At 37.3% G+C, this 13,665-nt stretch overlaps 1 pseudogene; it reads right to left on the bottom strand.

Annotated features, from left to right (window-relative positions):
• Nucleotides 1–3,037: 3,037 nt before the first annotated feature.
• LOC150109897 (U2 spliceosomal RNA) lies at nucleotides 3,038–3,153 on the bottom strand (annotated as a pseudogene).
• Nucleotides 3,154–13,665: the final 10,512 nt, after the last annotated feature.

The raw sequence follows: 13,665 nt of genomic DNA, 5'->3' as shown, positions 1-13,665 counted from the left end.
ATTTTTAGGGTTTAGTGTGGAGGAATGGGAATAAATCGACCGTGAGATGCGGTGATTGATTCATTCAATCCAATACCCTTGGAGGGTAATGGATGGCAATGCTGTAGCCAATGAAGTTCTAACTGAGGCTCGGCTATTGCTGTTACCCTCCTGCCACGATCAGAGTTTTAATTAATTGCTCAATAACACCTTATCCATACACTGTTCTCTACAGATAACGGGGAAGATGAAAAGCATTCTTGCTTCGCCCCTTTAAGCCAGTCCTTATAAGGATAAGGACTTTCTAGCGTGACACACTCTTGGAGGGTAATGGATGGCAATGCTGTAGCCAATGAAGTTCTAACTGAAGCTGGGCTATTGCTGTTACCCTCCTGCCATGATCAGAGCTTTAATAGCTCAATAACACCTTATCCCTACACTGTCCTCTACAGATAACGGGGAGGATGAAAAGCATTCTTGCTTCGCCCCTTTAAGTCAGTCCTTATAAGGACTTTCTAGCGTATATTCGTCATAGTATACTATCCTTCTAACTCAGAAACATTTTCGGAAATATGAACTGTGCATACATATAATCTATATATATATATATTCTTCTAACTTTCACAAACATTTTCGGAAATATTAACTGTGCATAGATATTCCTTCCTATATATATATATATATATATATATAGATCATACAGGGGGGAATCCGGTTGTGTCTGCACCTATAACACCTTCAAGTTTTAGGTGTTGACGCTATCTCGATCTTCCTTCCTGATCAGCGTTTAACCCACAGGTATGTCTAGTCCTTCGCAGTTGAAAGTTCTTCTGTCCCCAGGTTGGGGTTGACCTGAACAAACTCGGACTGCGAAGGCCAACACCGAGGTGGTCCCAAGCCCTTTTCAGGGCGGGGTCTTCCGGGCCAGGTCATCTCTCTTCTTTTCCTGGTTATACTGTTGTGGGTTTGCTCGGCAAACTCATTCCTCTATAGAATTGTCTTCCACATAATCTTTAGATATATTTACACTTGTTAAATTTGCATAGTCTCTCCATTTTTTTTTTCTTTTTCAGGATTTTTCCTTTTCAAAAGTGAAAAATCAACGACCGTTTTAGAAGCACCCCTGGGGGGGGGTCAACAGCTAAAAACAGGTCAGCTGAGGCCTCATTCATCTACTCTACTACTATGCACGCTATCTTTATTTCCTCTCCTACTATCTGCTGAATCTCAGCCTATCTTGCTCTACAGGTCAATGATGAGAGTCAGCAGATAGTAGGAGAGGAAATAAAGATAGAGTGCATAGTGTAGAGTAGGTAAAAGAGGCCTCAGTTGATCTGTTTTAGCTGTTCCCCCCCCCAGGGGCGCTTCTAAAACGGTCGTTGATTTTTCACTTTAAAAAAAGGAAACATGTAACAAAACAAAGAGAGAATAAATCTGGAGAAGGAATGGAAAGGTATACTTAGAAGTGGAGGAAGGATCTGGCCCGAGTGATACAGCTCACAAGGAACTGCACCGTCTCGCTGTAAGCCTTCGCTGCTCGGGTTCTCAGGTCCTCCCCCACCTGCGGGAGCTAAAAACCAGTGCAGCTGAGTACAGAAATCCACAAGGTGGTTACTGTTCCTTTCTTTTGTTGTGGGCTGTTATGATTCTTTTGGCCACCTCACTTCCCTTGGCCATGTCTAGTTTGCAGAGAGCTATATAGAACGCCGAAGTTGCCTCCTCGTCTATATCCAGGGCTACCTCTACTTGCTCAGGAGTGATTTTGCTGATGTCATCAACAAAGAGGTCACCCCATTTTGTACTGACGACGTCGGGTCCATATTTCCCTGTGAGGAGGAGTTCAGGTTCTCCTACTTTATCTATTGCCTCTTTAAACTTTTCTGCCACCCCGGGCATACCTCTAAGGAGATGTTTTAGAGTCTCCCCTGTTTTTGCATGAGGGACTTCTGGGTGTTCGGTTTCAGATACTTTTGCTGTTTTGAGATTTGTCAGCTCTTCTTCCTGCGGACTTAATGGCCGTTTGGAAGTTTTGGTGTTCGTCTCCATCTCTACTTCAGCTTCTTCTACTGTATCTGAATTGGCGATGTCTATATTGGCAGTGGTAGCTCCGCTTTCGTCCGTGGGAGTTACCATAATGGTTTCTGCATTGTCAGTCTCTTCTGTTGGGATCGTATTGCTGGTTTCTGCAATTCTGGTAGGTTTCCCTCCCTTACGGGACATTTTCGTTGTCTTAGACATGGCGGCATGATCAGGAGTGGCCTCAAGAGGCGGAAACTCTTCCTGTGTTGTGACTTTTTCATTACTTGGTTTTATTGCTGATGTGATTGCACCACCCATCCTCTCTGCAAGGGTTGTGGATGGGCAGGTGTAGACTTTGTGGTTAGTGACCCCACATTTCAAACAAGCTGCCTCACATTTTTCTTGGTTGTGGCCAACTTTTTAGGCAGTTCTTGCATTTTATGCGAGGGCAGTCTGCCCCAAGATGATTGAAGGCACCACATCTAAAGCATTGCTTTTTGACGCCTGGGTAATTTACCATTACCCGGGCAGATCCTATGAGGACAAAGTTAGGAACTTCGGTCCTCATTTCATGAGAGATGGTTACCTCCCCTGACTTCCACTCAGGATTGTCTGCGTCATTGTGAACCTGGATTTCCCGTACAACTCCCCACTTAGAGAATACGCTATGAATTATATCGTTGTTCTATGCATATTCTAGGGGAAATCGTGGTATCTTAAGGGTTCTCAGGATGCTCCCAACCATGAAGGGAGATACTTTTACTTTACCACAGTCAAACCCTTGGAGAAGCTTTTCTCTGGTCTCCATATTTTTGGTCACTACCTGGTATCTTCCACCCCCGTAAGGGGTAAATCCAAAAATGTTCTCTGCGCCGACGCGGTCTATGATAGCTTTCGCCATCGCCCTTGCCGGTATTGTGGCGTCAACCTCAATTCCGAGGATACGCACACGCGGCAGAATGGAGGGCATGATCAGATGGGGGGGGAGCCTAACTATTCCCACCACCAAGTGTTTGATATTTCCCCAGTCTAGGGTTTAGAAAGTTCTGTAAATTTCCGGTTAAATATCGTGAAACCCGATGGGACTCGTACCGATATTAACGGTTAAGAACAGAAACTATACACTTGATCTTAGCCAAAAGGCCGAGAAGAGAATTAAAAAAGCAGTCAATGGCGTTAATATATAATATAATATCCCATTACGAAGAAAGAAATAACAACTATGACGAATATATATATATATATATATATATATATACCTAAAAACATATATTACAAAATATCTATTTTTATTTATGGTGTATTAAAATTCATAAGAATATTTTCTAAAATAATTAAACATACTTTAGAATTTTGGTTTATTTTACGAATTTTATTTATTTATTTATTTAACTAGTCTTTATTTATTTATCAATATGACTAGTCTAAGTAAATAATGAAAATTTATAGAGTGACAAATGTGTTCAAGTTATTACGAGCTTTTGTAAGCCAAGTTTCTGTGATTTCGTTGGTCTGCAATAGCAACAACATTTTTTTAAGCTGTATAGCCTATTGACTACTGGATGTACATTATTTGATCAAAAAATGAGGAAACGCCTTCATAGGAGTGAATATGGCTATATATCACAACCATGGCTCACACAGGTAAAGTGTTGTCCTTGTGGGATGGATATGCATGGAAGTATCCATCTCATAATCATAGAGTGGAAGAAAAAAATCGCCTGTCCTCGCTTAAAGCATTTCGGAACTCGGTAGCAAGTGCTTTAAAAAAAAAAAAATAAATAAATAAAAAAAAACGGAGACAGGCGATTATTTTGATGAAGTTTTGACTCTAAAAAATATACTATAAAATATCTATTTTTATTTATGGTGTATATAGTTTGATCGTGGTATATGTGTGTGTGGGGGGGATCTTGGGGGATCAGTTGGTCCTGGCGTAGCTGCCTCTGCATAAGATTTATTGCTTGTTGTGGAGGTTGTGGCTTGTATGAAGGCTCTATGTCATTGTGGAGGCTTATTGATTTGGGGTTGAGTCTTTTGGTACTGTGGCAATGAGGCTGTGCGTCATTGCATGTTTGCCGCCATATTTAACGCATCGGTAATTTGCTTTTCAACAGCAGTGTGCACAGCCAAACGATTTGCAGGGATGACATTGCATCGTTATTGACTCGTGTTTTAATGATTCAATCTTTATGACTAAATCACAGATAGTTTGGATGTGTTTCGGGTCTTTGCTGATTTCTACTAGTACTAGGGAGGGTATGGTGTTTTGTCGACTCTGTGCATGGGGCTGACCTTAACAGGTCTGAAACCTCTGTTTTGGAGGTCTGATATGATTTCATCTATTTTAATTGATTCTGTTACCCCTCTGAGCACAACTTTAAGGTTCTTCTCATTATTTAGTACAAATAGGGTAGAATAGGTTGCTGCTATCAAGTAATTTGGTTAGTTATCTGTAATCGGTGGAAGTTTTTGGTTGGACGCGAATTCTTTCTTCTGTGTTGGTGGCTTTCGTAAATGTTATTCCTAATGTTGGGAGTGTTAAATCTTGAATGAAAGGTTTATTATACTGTAAAATATTTCATTCAGATTTAACAGGTACAAAAATTCCCGGAGAAAATGCTTGTATATAGGTATAAGTGAAATGGTTGATAAGAAATAACCAAAGAGTCATTCAATTGTGAATTCTCCTATGTAATATAATGCTAAGTGTCCTTGTAAAACCGATAAGAGTTGAAATTTAGTGAAAGTTCTGTTAACATGAGAAAGTTAGATCTAAGTATACAACGAGATAATCGGCTTAAATAAATGACCCCAGGCAGTCACGTACGCGAGGTCCAAGTTGCGCGCTTGGAGAATGCAACGAGGAGATAACAGTACCTAGTGCAAGTATTTTGAGTGCCGGCCAGAAAAGAGTGATGTAAGATTGAGAACAGCTTAGCAAGGATAGAGTTTGGCGACGCCAACTCGGGGTATTTTTTCTTTTTTTTTTGTTCGGGATTCCTATTTGAGTCGTTCTCGGAGAAGTTGCGTGAGAGCGGTCGAAAAGAACGATGTCCAGTGGCAACCATGCGGCCAGATAGCGATCCAGTGCGGGCATTATCATCGGTACAGCGGAAAAGCCAGCGCAAACTGATCAGCATGCGGAACAACGTGGACCGAACCAGGCAGAGCAGCTTCCCCCACATCGGAAAAGGTGATTCGTGATCGTGATCACTAGTTTGTCCTACCTGAAGACAACTGATCGTAAGAGAGGGTAACAAGCCATGTGAATTTTTTGGAAGATCGAGAAAAAAAGCAAGAGAGATCCTGATGCTCGGTAATGTAAAAACTTTTCAATTCCTTTGTATGCAAGAAACAGTTAGTGTGCAATAATGTGTGGATATGCTCAGTGATTGGACTTACAAAATTGAACCAGGACTTTAGTATTTAATCAACTGGTAGACTGTCTTAACCCTGAGTAAGAATATAGTTCTTGAATCTAGAATAAGTTAAATGCTTGTACAAGAATGTTAGTTGAATAGGATGATGTTAGAAATTTAACTAATTGTATATATTGTCTCATATTGTTTATGACTAGAGTATTTAGGTTATGTCTGGTTAATCATTTTTAATTTTGTAGGAGAGACTCAGTTTTGTTAAATGATCTTATTATTTGTATATCGTATTAGAGTAATGAATAAACCTTTCTTTTTCTTACCTAACAAATTGCCTGATCTGCCACTCATAAAAATAGAACCAGTGCGAGTTAACTTGTGGGGATAGCTACGACTACAGTAAGAGTAAAAATATACGAGGTCTTTGTAATTGGGAATTTTAATTGCTTGATTATCGAATACTTGACAAGTAACAGACTGATTTGGAGGAAAATTGTAGATAGGAAGTTAGTAATGATGTAAATTTTTCATGTAGTACTATCATATCCTGTACACCCTTTATGGGTATATGTCAGGAATTTGATGATGATGATGATGATGACGATAATTATCGAATAGTGTGTCATTCTGAGTGTTAACTCCCTGACAAGGAAGATTCTCCTGTCTAAGAATTTGGATGGCACAGCTTTAACAAACAAATTTTTCCATATTCTGACACGGAGTTAATTCCAGATTTGTATCAAAGAAATTTGACTCTTGCCGTGGGCAAATTTCTGTCTACCAAATTTTACACACGTGAGCAATTTAAGTAGTGGCCACAGAGCAGAAAGGGCGAAAGCAAACGCGGGAAATTATATCAAGTAATAGGGATATTCACTAAAGATAACAATCGTAAGCTTTTACAATAACAAATTAAACACACACACAAGGTAAGAATTTAAAACTAAGGTAAAGAAATTTAACAGGATTGAAGTGGCAACGAATCTCCAGTGATTTTTAACTCTTGGGATGACTGGGGATATATATTCTTTCTTTTGAATTTGTATCATTATCAGTCTCAATTTCCACTGGTTTGGGTGTGTGTGTCTCTGGTAATGGAGATTTTCCTTTTTCTTATTTTTAACTACTGTATTTGGAATTCCTCCTGTGTGTCAGCTGTGTCCGATATATGGTAGGCATTGGTTTCCAATTTTGCCGCATCATCAGGGTTGGGTGACTGGTCTAAGCCCTGTTGTCTGTTGTTTAATGCTGTCACGTTCTCTTGGTGTCAGTCTTTCAGACTGTCGTCTATGACGATCGTGGGGGGGGGGGGGGGTTCATAGAGTTTTATTTTTTCCTGGCCAGTTATTATTAAATATTTTCTCTATTCTAATGAACTCCAGATATACGTCTTCGAATTTTGTTTCATTTATTAGTTTTTCCATGTTTATATGACTATCAGTGTGTTGTTATTTGTTGATATTAGAAAAGTTTTCTTTACCTACGTTTATCGTAGCTGCACTTATAATGCAATTCACAAAATAATCGTGCAAAAACTATGACTATAATCTATCAAAAAATCGGGATAAAAACCGCATCATTACTTCATAAAATCAATCACACAATTCGACTCGATCTAGTAGTTATCACAATTCATGATTTAAAAAATCAGCCTACCAGATTCTTCAAATACTCAAATTCATAGAATTCGTTGCAATAAAAGTAAATCTTTATACGAAAGTTACTTTTTGCTAGAAATACTATACTATATATAGCCATCCAGGCTGGCCGAGTGGTTAGCATATCCGCTTCCCACCCAACAGGCTGTAGGTTCGAATCCCACGTAGGCATGGATGTTTGTTATGTCCTCTCTCAATATGGACTGGGTCACAATGGGAGCAGTAGACCCAAAACCTCCTACAATGGGAAAAGCTTAACCCGGTAGTGGGTAGAAGAAGTATACTAAAATTTATTTATTTATTTATTTTATTTTACTATACTAATAAGGTATGCTATATATATATATCCTTTATCGGTGTTCCTAGTCAGTATAATCATTTTTTAGAATAGAAGTTATAATATATATATATATATAGTTATACTATACATCATGTAGTATATTATTATTCTTATTATTACACACCTCCAAGGAGTCCAAAGACTCATCGAGGGAGGGTACCTACTCTACAACTCTCCGTCTCTTTACTAGCCGCAACTACCTTCGTCAGCTACACCAACGCCATCTACCGCCGACCACCAGTAGTATTTTCACAAACAAACATCCATGCCTACAGAGGGATTCGAACCCGCAGTCTTCTGGCTGGAGAGTGGACACGCTAACCACTCAGCCAACCAGGCTGGCAAAAATTATTATTATTATTATTATTATTATTATTATTATTATTATTATTATTATTATTATTATTATTATTATTATTATTATTATTATTATTATTATTATTATTATTATTATTATTATTATTATTATTATTATTATTATTATACATTAACGATGTTCATAACATATCCATAAGAAGTCAAATATTTCAATACGCAGATGGCACACTGCACTACTAGCAATTCACACAGACATTAACACAGCTCTCTGCAAAGCACAACAAGACCTAAATGAAATCACAACATACTTCCACCAAAATGCAATTCTAATCAACGGCCAAAACACAGATGTTGATAATACACAATCCAAGAATCATACGCCCCGCATCACTATCGATACATTGCCACACATACCGCTGCATTAACAACAAAAATACCTGCCAATGTTCCGAAATCAAACCTGTAACGCACGCAAAATACCTCGGTCTCTATATAGCCACCTTAAATGAACAAAACATATAGAATACCTACAGACCAAACTCCAGATCATCGCAGCAAAACCTTTCCAAGTTAAAGACATTATTCCATCCAACATAAAAAAACTCCTATATCACAGTATCTGCGAATCCCTACTCAGATACGGAATGACAGTCTATGCAAATAGATCAAACAGCCACCTAACAAAATTAGAAACACTACACAGGAAAATCGTGTCAACAGTGATCTGGACACCTTACACGCAACAACCAATATTCGAGAAGCATATGGCGATACACATAATTCTGAGCATTAAAAACCTGAAACACTGCATGATATTAACAAGGAATTACTTCAACATCACCTATCGAAACAACAGAGACACATAATTGTATAACACGACCTACAACAACTATCTACATCCCCACAAACTTCAACAACTCATACGGTTCTTTTGTGAGATCACATCAGATACCCACGCAACTCAACAACCTACCAAGAAAGTTAAAACACGTAGATAACTACAGAGCATTAAAAAACGAACTCTGGAAAATATACCAACAAAGTTAAGAAACCATTAACACTAATATACACATCACAAATCACTAGCATCCAATGCCTACATCACATACACAAACAGTAGCAACAACACAAATAGTGAAAGCAAAATCCCTCTCTCTTCATAAAAGCTAACCCAAACTTCGAGGTAGGTGGGATTAACTTGCCTCACTCATCTACAAGTAATCCTTATAAACAAATGAAGAAATTTGTTTGTATAATCACTCTTTCTCAAACTTTGAAGAAAAAAATATACAAAACATTCTGTATAATCTTCATTGTTAATATTAGAATATGTATTGTAAATACATAATATAAAGGCAAAAAAGTATTATTAAAATTTTTAATTGAAATCCAATGTAGAAATTGCAGCACTTAGTGCTGAACTCTGTAAAATTATAAGGTGCAATGTCACACAAGATGTTTATTGTATGCAAAAATATTTTAGCAATTAATAAATTATAATTATTATTATTGAAAAATTATTATTATTATTATTATTATTTTGAAGAGACCACCAAGGCGTCTGAGACTCATCAGGAGAGGTCACATACTACACACACCAGCTAACATACTTTTTCTTGAATTCATTCACACTTCTTGCACTCGCGACATCCAATGGCAATCCATTCCAATCACGTCTCACCCTCTGAGAGAAAAATCTAGCCCTCACATCCTTCTTGGCGGCCTTCATTCTCAGCTTCCAAGGATGCCCTCTCATCCTTTCCCAACCCTCCATAAATTGAAATATTCCATCAATTGAAATCCTGTATGACCCTTTCGGAAGTTTGTAAGTCTCAATCATATCATCCCTCTTTCTTCTGTTTGCTAGTATCTGCAGTCTACAAATTCTCAATCTGTCTTCATAATTAGTATTCAACAATCCTGATATCATTTGTGACGCTCTCTTTTTTACTCTCTTCAATATATCAGAATCACAACGGAAACCAAGAGACCAGACCTGCGCACAATAGTCCAAGTGAGGTCTTATCAAAGCCTTGTAAAGAGGCAAAATAATATCCTTATCTTTACATGTGAACGAACATTGCAATTATCTTTTGCGTTGCATTTGCAATCTTTGCCAGATGGCCCCTAAACTTTAATTTCCTATCTATTAACACTCCGAGATCCCTAGCCTCATCAGTTTCTTCTAGCCTAATCTCACCAATATAATACGACATTGGATATCTAATCATGCCGAAGTGAATGACTTCAAATTTACTGACATTCAACTGACACCCATTCTCCCATGCCCACAATTCCAGCCTATTCAAATCATTCTGCAAAGACTACATGTCAGCAGCATTCCTCATTATCCTACCTATCTTTGCATCATCAGCAAATAACTGTATATCGCTTGTCAAATCCTTCCCATTATCATTAATGTACAGATTGAATAACAGTGGACCAAGCACTGCTCCTTGTGGTACACCACTTGTTACCTTAAACCTTGCAGACTCAGAACCCCCCTATACCACTTTTTGATATCTGTCAGTCAGCCATCCTCTTATCCATACTAATATTGTATAACCCAAATCCACTCCGTAAATGCAAACCTGTCTGTAATTTGAAACATCAGCTTTGCTTCCACCTTTATGGAACGAAACACTCTTGCCCTCTTTCCACTCATTAAGGATTGTTGAGAACACTAGATCTCATTAAACATCCGAGTCAACTGAAGTATCAGTTCCTTAGCGCATTCTTTCATAACACGTGGTGAAATTTCATCTGGTCAAATAGCCTTATTCACATCAAGATCACTTAAACTTTATTGCTATTTATTATATGTAAGAAAGGAGGTCGTAAATTTTTCGGTATATAATGTAGACTATTTTTGCTGTGGCCGCCGGAACTTGCCGGTAGTACCCAAGGCAAACAAAGATATTTTTCATAAATCCTTTTAATACCAAGCAACAAGCAATTACAGTAAACTCACAACCTCAAAATAACCTCAGAATATGCTTTCAGAAAAAAATTGGGAGACTACCTCATAGGACTAAATAATGTTGAACGTTATTTTAAACGTATAGCATAAGATATCACAATAACTTATATATCATGTCCAATTATGATTTTAATATATTACGATAAGTATATTCAGAAAATAAAAATGCAAGTGAATAAATGGTGATTCTACGAAAAAATGAACTGACCTGAACATGATACAAGGAGATACAAAATTTGTATCTCCTTGTAATCATGTTCTCTCATGTGTAATCATGTTAACTCATAGATACAGTCACTGGATTTTCCAGTGACTGTATCGCGCAAATTTACTTTTATAGGAACCAGTATGCTATGACCCTTGGTGCAATTTGTACAGAAATTTATTTATAAAAATAAAGGAATAAAATATTGTAAAAACGCACTAACTTATTTTAAACATTCATAGGCTGATAACTATATGATAATTCATTTTACCCTATTCGCATATATAAGTAAAATATTTTTATTTGTTTATAAAAAATAATCAGCCCAAAATAAATGTAAAAACCAACAGAAAATGTTGATAGTATACTTGAATTGTATATTTATAAATATTATGCATATGTGATAAGAATAATTAGCATCGTCAAACTTGAAAAAAAAAATAGTTGACTTTTCAGGAACTTTGTATTCCTATAACCTTCCATTAATAGCAATTCAAATGTCTTTATGAGCAGAGTAGATGATATTCAGTTATAAATGAAAGACTAATAAGTATTTCAGATAAATTAGTCAAAATGATATTTGGAAGTTTTATGCACAATATACTAGTTTGAAAAAATCCATAGAAGTTATTAAATATACCATTGTGTACTTGAGATTGAACCGATCCCTCACCTAAATTTCCACCCATACCGTCTCTTAAACTTATTCACACAAGATGCACTCATCATTTCAAGAGGCAATCTTCACCCACTCACTCACTCATTACCCCGTGAGCAAACGTTTAGCATTTACCACTTTCTTAACCGCGAACAAACTAAACTTCCACGGATCCCTCTTTGTTCTCTTCCCACCATCCATATAACGAAAATTTTCATCAGATGATATGAAACCCATTAAAAAAGTTATATTCTTCTATCATATCATCCCTCTTTTTCCTGTTAATTGCGTTCCGTATACTCTCGAGTCTGTCCACATAATCTTCATTCCATACCCGATGCAATCTTTGTACGTATTTGCACACCTTCTTTATCCCCTCCGAACCCAGAAGACCAAACTAACACACACTAGTCCAGGTGCAATCCTATCGAGGCCCTGTAAAGATGCGAAATGATTTCCTTATTCTTATTGGTCAAGATTTGCTTCAACACTGCATTATTCTCTGAGTTGTGTTTGCAATTTTTTCTATGGACCTTTGAATTTCAAATTACTATCCTCCATTACACCCTAATCTCTTCAGGTTCTTCTATCATATCCCCTCCAAGATAATATACTGTTTGCAACAATGTCATCAAGCCAAAATGCAATCCTTTACACTTACTAATGTTAAAGTGATAATCATTAACATTTGCCCAAGTTTCAAGCACATTGGAATCATTCAATAAGTGTTAGGTATCAGTAGCATCCCTGACTGACCTGTCTACCGTTGCATCCAACAAGTGATCAAATCCTGTTATGATCCTTCCTAACATCATCAATGTATAAATTGAAGAACAACGGTCCAAGGATTTATTCCTAGTGTATACCACTAGTGGCCTTAAATCGGGCGGCATACCCACTTTAAATAATCAACTTTTTGTGAATGCTTGGTAGCTCAAATACCCACTTAATCTAATTCAAAATTTTATATTCGATCCTATATTTTTCAGTTAATGTTGAAGCGTTTCATGTGCCTTCTATGAAACACCCTCGCGAAGTCGCAAAATAATTAAATAATTAATCCAACCTCATTTTCATGCGCCTCTAACCTCTTCATCCAATGTAGCATTTGTGCTCCGCGTTACACATACCTAGTTGATATATCTTAGCAAAGTAAGTACCTATTAATTGAAAAACTTATCGGCTTCTGAAATAAGAGTACCATCTGCATTATTATTATGTTATTCTATCCCATTCCCTTTTTCTTTTACTTGCAGCATAACGATAAATTTTGGATTGCCTTTAGCCAGTGTGGTCAATTACTTTTCTTACTCCCTTTATCTTTTTTTCCTCACAATATTCGATACTCTTCTATCTTCAAGTACACTTCATCAATGTATTCTCAATAAATTCTCAACAATTCTTCTTGTTGTGGATCTCTTGCTTAATAAGGTTGCGCATCCATTTCACTTCCAGCATATTTCTTCTTCAAACTCTTGGGATACGTTCCTTATTTAAACACCTTTTCTAAAAATTCCAATGCATCGCTGATGTCTTCCCTTATTCAGTAACTAATACCATTGGATCAAAGAGAGTATTTGTCTGATTTGATCACAGTTTCGAATTTTGTAGTCCAGCATGTAACCTGTCTTAATTGGGATGGGACATCGATATAATTAGCTACTTCCCAGGAAAGTACGGCTTGATCACTGTCCCCAACTGGAGTGAGACAGTCACATTCTTATGTGAGACTTCTGATGTTTTGATGAAATTTAGCACTCCTTGCCTTGTCACATGTCGCTTGAGAAAGTTGTTTCGTAAACAACTCAATAAATTCTCACCAATAATGATAACTCATTCAGTGGCCATCAAGCTCATTTGGAGATGCATTTCATCTTCCCCAGAAGCTGAACCACCAGGTCTTTAACAACACTATGTACTTCGTCTTGATAGCCTCCACTTCACACTAGTTAACCTTAAATCCATTGCCACATGAGACATTATTACCATTATTGCCTTTATGTGTTCCTGTCCTAACATGACTCAAGTCATCTGATATCATTAGTAGTACTCCCCTTCCTCACCTATCTCTTTTGTCATTCCTAAATATATTATACCCATCACACTTCATTCCATTTACAACGTCCGACTC

Source organism: Typopeltis vanoorti, chromosome 1 (assembly GCF_054136105.1).
Source record: "Typopeltis vanoorti isolate ZY-2024b chromosome 1, IOZ_Tvanoo_1.0, whole genome shotgun sequence".
Taxonomy (NCBI): Eukaryota; Metazoa; Arthropoda; class Arachnida; order Uropygi; family Thelyphonidae; genus Typopeltis; species Typopeltis vanoorti.
This window is presented reverse-complemented; position numbering and strand designations above follow the sequence as displayed.